The sequence below is a fragment of the Triticum dicoccoides genome, chromosome 4B, assembly GCF_002162155.2.
Source record: "Triticum dicoccoides isolate Atlit2015 ecotype Zavitan chromosome 4B, WEW_v2.0, whole genome shotgun sequence".
Lineage (NCBI taxonomy): Eukaryota > Viridiplantae > Streptophyta > Magnoliopsida > Poales > Poaceae > Triticum > Triticum dicoccoides.
Window position 1 is genome coordinate 598,494,695 of NC_041387.1, and position 7,107 is coordinate 598,501,801.

Sequence of the window (7,107 nt, forward strand, 5' to 3'; positions counted from 1 at the left end):
CTTGCCTGCTGCCAGGAACAAAGCTCTTCAGTGATCCTAACAGACATCAGGCACGTTCCAGGCCACACACCTTGCTGAATGTTGATGCAAGAACTGGTCTTTAAATCCTCCTAGTTATGTGACCCGTGCCTCTGTACACCTCAGTATTATACTTCCTCCGTCCGGAAATACTTGTCATCAAAATGAATAAAAGGAGATGTATCTAGACGTACTTGTCATCAAAATGAATAAAAGGAGATGTATCTAGACGTATTCTAGTTCTAGATACATCCCTTTTTATCCATTTTGGTGACAAGTATTTTCGGACGGAGGAAGTACATGGCAGCAATTGGTTGAATCTTTTGAACAAAGGAGCAGTGCAGGTTAGGAAACTAAGGGCAAAATAAACACCAAGCACTTTGATAAACCAAAGAGCAGACTGCAACCTTGGTCTCAGAAAGTGTAGTGCAGTTTTCATGGCCGATTGGCTCAAAACTTATACCTTTACACTTTCTCATCATCGGCACTGCAACTGCAAGTTTGTGAACAGGAACCATCTCCATTATCATCACTGCTATAGGAAGCAACTGAAACAAGTAAGAAGGACCAAAAGTGTACAAACACTGAAAACAGCAACGAATAATTTGCCAGCCATAGGTGCCTCAGATAACCTTACAGAACTTCCACATGATTGATGGATCCTTTTAAGAGGTCCATTTCAGAGAACAAATCAGGATTTCATCATCACAGGCACAAATAATCGACCGACACACACGTGTACATCAAGAAACACCAAAAACTTGATAAACCAAAGAACAAACTGCTTCCTCTGCCTCAGCAAGACAGTGCAGTTTCAACGAACAAATTCATAACTCTTTTCACTTTCGCATCATCGGCTCTGCAAGTTTGTCATCTCAGATGCAGGATATAACAGAGAACAAGAGAAAATAGAGACAGAAAGAGCAAAGAAACCATAGCGGATCTGAGAACAGAGCAAGCAGAGAAACTGAAACCCAAGTGCAATCCCAGCATCCTTCCTAGAATCTAAAGTTGTGGCATGTACGTCCGACCTGTCCTCCGTGCTAGAGATTTGCAGATACTAAAATTCGGATGAACAATTCATGACCTTGGCCTCAGCAAGCCAATGTGCATTATCATGGCCGAACGGATAGGTTCCATGCGTCGGCTCTGATTTGAACTGTGTTGTTTCACATCATCGGCCATAATGGATAGGAGCAGACAAATAATAGGGAGGAAAAACTAACAAGCAATTCGAAAACAAGGAGCAATGTCGCGCCTCGGATACTCGATAGTAATTTGCTCGTCATTTGATTTATTTCATTATCTAAAAAGCAGGAAATGTCAGTCAACGGTGCACGTCACCAAAATCAAGGAACCACCTGCTATACATCGCTACAGTACCAAGCCAAAACCAAAGATTCTTGGCCAAAATGGACTGGAAAACTGATGCTAGCAAAAAATTCATCAAAACTGAAGTAAATCAACCATGCATGCATGGCAGATCAGTCAAATCCAAGAGCACTAACAAATAAATATGTCTTGAAATATAACTGGGTCTCAGATACTTTGAAGAAATAAATAAATTAGCTCTTGTCATCTGTGAATATATACCACATCTCAAAAGCTGTTGATGCATCATCATCGGCCCGAAATAAATACTGAAAATGAAATAACATGTGAAATATTCTCGGATCAAGGTGAAAGAGGGTCACAAAACAACCGTGCTAGCGTGTTAAAAAAAAAGGCGCTGGTTAGCTCCCGGCGTCTCAGAAATTGTTTTTGCTCGTCATTAGCAACACGTATCAGAAAAGCAAGCGATGTCATCATCGGCGCCGGCCATGACCCGAAATCAAAGCAAAGTAAAGCAACCCATGCACGCATGGGAGGGCGGGCAGCCAGATCCAAGAACCGTAACTTCTCAGGAAAAATGGTTAGCCGGCCTCGGATACTTTGAAGAAAGTGATTAGACGTTGTCATCTGTGCATGCATAGCAGTAGCACATCTCAAAAGCCATCGATGCGTCGTCATTGGCCTGGTCAAAAATCAACAAAATCAAAGGACCCATGCAATGCATGCATGAAGGTATCTTTCTTTCAAGGCTACGTACGGATTCGGGGACACAAGAACGCATGCAAACAGTGTGTGTGGGTTCAGTCAGATCCAAGAACTGGAAGTAGGCTACGTACGAAAGCTGGCCTCACACACTTTGAAGAAAGTGATTTGCTCTTGTCATCTGTGCATGCACAGCATAGCACATCTCAAAAGCCATCGGTGTTTCATCATGGGCCTTGCGAAAATCAGAGAGTAGTCACGAAGGTATGTTTCAAGTTTATTAGGGATTCGGGGACGTACAGAAAACACAAGAACCGACGCTGTAAAATCGAGTAGTGCCTCCGGTAAATAATCTGGTTGAACCATCACTTGGAAGATGGAACCTATGTATGGGAGAAAGTAGAAACCATCACCGGCACCCCGTGAAACGCAGGAACAACAACACAGGTGCCTCAAAACGGAGGCGGAGATCCATGCATGACGTGCCTACCCAGCGTACGTACTGCACGGCTAGTGGATCATCGGCTCGGACAAAACTCAAAGAAAACGATGGATCGAGAGATAGCTAGGCAGCCGCGAGTGCTGCAAAGAAAGGAAGATTCTGGCGCCTCACGATTGCTCGTCATCGGCCGGCGTGACTGCAAATCAAACAACATCCAAACCTCAAAAAGATGTGCGCCACAACATCTGGGGACGAAACCTCCACAGGCAGTGGAGTTGGTCCGGCAAAAGATCCATCTCATCGGCAGGCACGTCGGAAAGACTAGAGGAGGACGCAAAAGAAGGAACGAACGAAACCAAGAAGACGGAGAGAAGACCAGAGAAGTTCATCATATCAAAGCAAGCGAAAACCAAGAAGGAAGAGTCATGGCCATGGGCGAGGGCCAGATCCAAGAAACGCCAACTCTGCCACAAACTACACCGCACTGCACTCCTAGCTTGGGTAGTTGGGTGGATCGGACCGGAGAAGAGATGGAAAAGAATGAGAAGAGCCGAGGGCGTGCCCCCGTATAAATAGGGGCGCTGATCTGCGCGGGTCGACCGGCCGAGTCGTTCCGCCGGTCTGCCTGTGTCCGTTGGATTCATCCATCGTAGGATTTGTCTCCATTCAGCCATAATTGTCTCTCAGCCCGCATCTCACATGCGCACATGAAAAAAAAGATGCATCCAGCTTCTTCTCAACAGCTCGCGCACAGCTCTCCCCCACGCATCTTCCCACTTTTCCTAGGGTAGAGACCTGTGAAGTGCCCCCTCAACTCTCGCGCGGCGCCGGCGTGCTGCACCTGAGCCGTCAGCCGCCCTCACCGGCAACTGCCCTGACTGTACCAATCTACTCGACATCGAGCTCACAGCAGCACGATCCACCGCTCGCCGAACCGCTGGTCGTCGTTGGTAGTTTCGGTGGTCGCCGTTTGTAGCATCCGCTCGCCGACGCTCGTGGCACGCGGTCACTGCAACTGCCCTTGTTGCTCGCCATGGCGCCACCGGCCGGCTTGTAGCAGCGCCTGGTTGTAGGCTTGTAGCATTTGTAGTTGCCGGTCCCAGCTCTGTGCACCTACAGTTGTAGCATCCGGCGGCGCCGGTTCCAGCTCCGCCTATCTATGGTTGCAGCATTCGGCAATGCTGGTCGCCGCTCCACTCACCGACGATTGCAGCACCCCACGTGCGGGTTCCAGCTCTGCGTGCAAGCGGTAGTAGCACCCTGCGCTAGTCGAAAAAAATGGCCACTTGTCATTGTAGCATTTCTGATTGGCGTCGCAGCTTTCTACGTTATCGGTCGAAGCTTTCTGAGTTGCCGTTTGCAGATTTTGCTAGCGCTGGTCACAGCTATTGCTGGTCGCCCAGTGGCCGGCCGCATGTCCCGTCGCCTTTTCGATTGAAGCTTTTTTCATGGCCGGTTGTAGCTTTCTCTATTGCCGCTTGTAGCTTTCTTCAGTCGCGTACTACTGGTTGCAGCTTCTGCCATGTACGGTTGTAGCTTTTATCGTCGCTAGTGGTAGCTTCTGCGGTGGCCGGTTGCAGCACCCGTCGTCGGGCCGTTGTCCCCGACGACGTACATGCTCTGGAGGTATGTGGTGCAAGGATGACAGCGGTGGGGTGGTGGCCGCTCACAACGTCGCCAGCGCCCCTCGGGATCCGCTCTCTCTTCGTGGCATGCCTTGGTAGCCTAGAGCACGGATAAGAGCTTGCAGCGGCGGAGCTATGGGACGGGGCCGGCTCGCCGGTGCGTAGCCAAGGGGAGGGCGTCGTTCCGCGGCGGCAGCGGCTTGCCGCATGGAGTCAGGGGTGGGAGGGGCCGGGTTGTGCGGTGGCTGGTTTCATCGGATTGTCAATCTGAAGTCGGGAAGACGACAGAGAGAGAGAAGCGAGACATAGCTAGACATAGTCTCAGACGCACGATGAGATTGGATCGCAGGATGCGCGTGTGACCGGCGAATCATTGGGCCGGCGCGCCGTTGTTAAAGGTTTCCCTATAAATAGCTGGGGTGGCAGGGCCACGGACGGCTGGCCTCCGTGCTCATCCCCAACCGACGGCCCGGATGCCTCTCCATGCACACTCCGAGGCCGGGAAGGTTCCTTCCTTTCCACGCAAGGCGAGATGGAGAGCTGGAGGGCGCCCCTCGGGATCCGCTCTCTCTTTTCAGTCTCCATATACGCTACCCGACGAGCTGCCACGGAGCTGGGAGCGCCTTGATGGTGTAATTTAATTTAACCATGCATATGGTTTACTGCTGCTTCTCTGGCGCTTTGTTTTGAAACTGGAGATAATATGGGCATATTTTGAAAGCAAGGAGAAGGTAGGCTAGTAGTACTGGTTAGTTACTGTAGTTGTAATATGTAAATGGCAAAGTTAATTTGTGTGTAAGGACAGGGCATTGCATTCTGGGGTACGATTTGCAGCCTGCGTGTAAAAAGAGAGGCCACGGAAAAGGATGGGTTGAACAAGTTGAAAACCGAAGCTTAATTTCTCTTTTTCGTTTCAAAACCTCAGGACCAAATTTTAACGTTGTGGACCATGCATGGTAATAGTTTCCTCAACTTGGAGACGCATCCAATCTCCGGAATTCAACATCAGCCCCGTCAAGCATGCTGCAAAACCTGCGCTTCAATTTGAAGATCATTTCCTCTATTTTTTTTTTGTATACCGGAAATCCAATTCTTATGTAAAGCGTCTATAACATCTGCGCGTACTTGTGTATTTCGATACACTAACAACTCCCATGATTTAACCTAACACCACCGCTAGAATAAACTGGTAGGTAAAACTTTTTGTAGAACCCGTACGCTAGGAATATCATTGCTCATACATGCATGTTATGAGTGTACGGGTTGTGGCATGTTCTTGATGGTCTGGAATACCACACGATTCAAAGTAGGCCGACTAAAAGGCAAGGCGTTTGAGTAGTTTGGTTTTGCAGTTACACAACACACAAGCCTCAACACGAAACGTCTTATTTGATGATCTTTCTTTCAAATTACTGAGGTAACACACATAACCCTTGGTTTTGGGTCCGCTCGCTTCGGCGTTCCATCGGCCATTCGGCCGCATGGTGCAATCATCAAAGAAATTGGAATTTCATCAAAGAACATTAAAGGTAACTGATACATGTCCGCTGTATGCAATGGAACGAGAGGACACGTTCCATGTTTTCTGCAGATGCCCCCGTGTTGTGGAACTGTGGCGAGCCATGGCGAAACACTGGAACTTGCCGGACCTAAATTCTATAAGGCCGACGGGCATCGAGTGGTTGTTCGACGTGTTGCACCCCATGCAGGCTGATGAGCGCATGAGGGTTCTTATGGTGTTGTGGCGCGCTTGGCATATCCACAATGAAATCGTCCATGAGAAGAGGCCTCCCCCAATGGAGGTATCATGCCGGTTTCTACTCAGCTATGAAGCATCCCTTGCTGCCATCCAGCGAGACCCGGACGGTGATCACATGAAGGGCAAGATGGTGCTAGCGCCCGAGGCGAGGATGGCACTGGCAAAGCATCAGGAGAATGCGCCAGCATCGAACATGATGTGGCACGCCCCAGCTCCTGTGCGTGTTAAACTGAACGTGGATGGATCCTATTGCCCCGCCTCTAGTGGCGCGGGCGCATGCATGATCTCGAGGGACAGCAACGGAGAGATCATATTTTTGGCATGCAGAAACCTTCTCTTCTGTGCAAACCCGTGCAAGAGGAGTTGGCGGCTTGTCTCGAGGGCTTCAATTTTGCTATGCAATGGTCTCCTCTGCCTGTGGACGTGGAGATGGACAGCCTGATTGCCGTGCAGGCTATCAAGTCAATGTTGGAGGATAAATCGTAACATGCGATGATGATTACTGAAGCCAAAAGACTTCTAGGTGAAAGGGAAAGTTCAATTGCTCATATCAGTAGGAGACAAAACCGTGTTGGGCATAGACTAGCTGAATTTGGTCGAGTAGAAGCTAGGACTGCCGTATGGTTAAAGTCAGGACCTGCTAATGTTCCGGAACTTTGTATGAAGGATCTTCCTCCGAGCTGAGCAATGAAATCCCTTTAACCCTGCAAAAAAAAAGGAATTTCATCCACGAAGGCAGGAGCAGGAATTTTGAAGCAGATAGTTAGGAAAGTTTTCCTTTTCTCTAGGTTTCGGTAGACATGTCTCACTAATTCAGCCGCATGACAATATACCAATTCCTTTGGACCTCGTTGATCAATAAAGCAACATAGTTTTCCCTCAAAATAAAAAAAAGACAAGGACAATTTAGTTGGGGCCGAACTGGGCTATAGCCCGTCTATGTTATTGCACATTTTGACCTATGCTTTGGGAAGCAACTAGTTAACGAGCGCTCCTTCGAGAGTCTCACAACGATCAGCGCCACTTGGCGTGCTCTCAGCCGCCCGCCATGTGTCGCGCTCCGGGCGCTCCCTCCGGATCTGAATTTTTTTATTTTTTCACATGCGTTTTCGGCTTTCTAAATATTTTTTCCAGTTTTTTTGTACGTTCTAGTTTTCCACCGGTCTTCCTTAATTTTTGGAACAAAAAAGATTTACGAAAAATAAAATTTGCACGAAAAAAGACGTTTT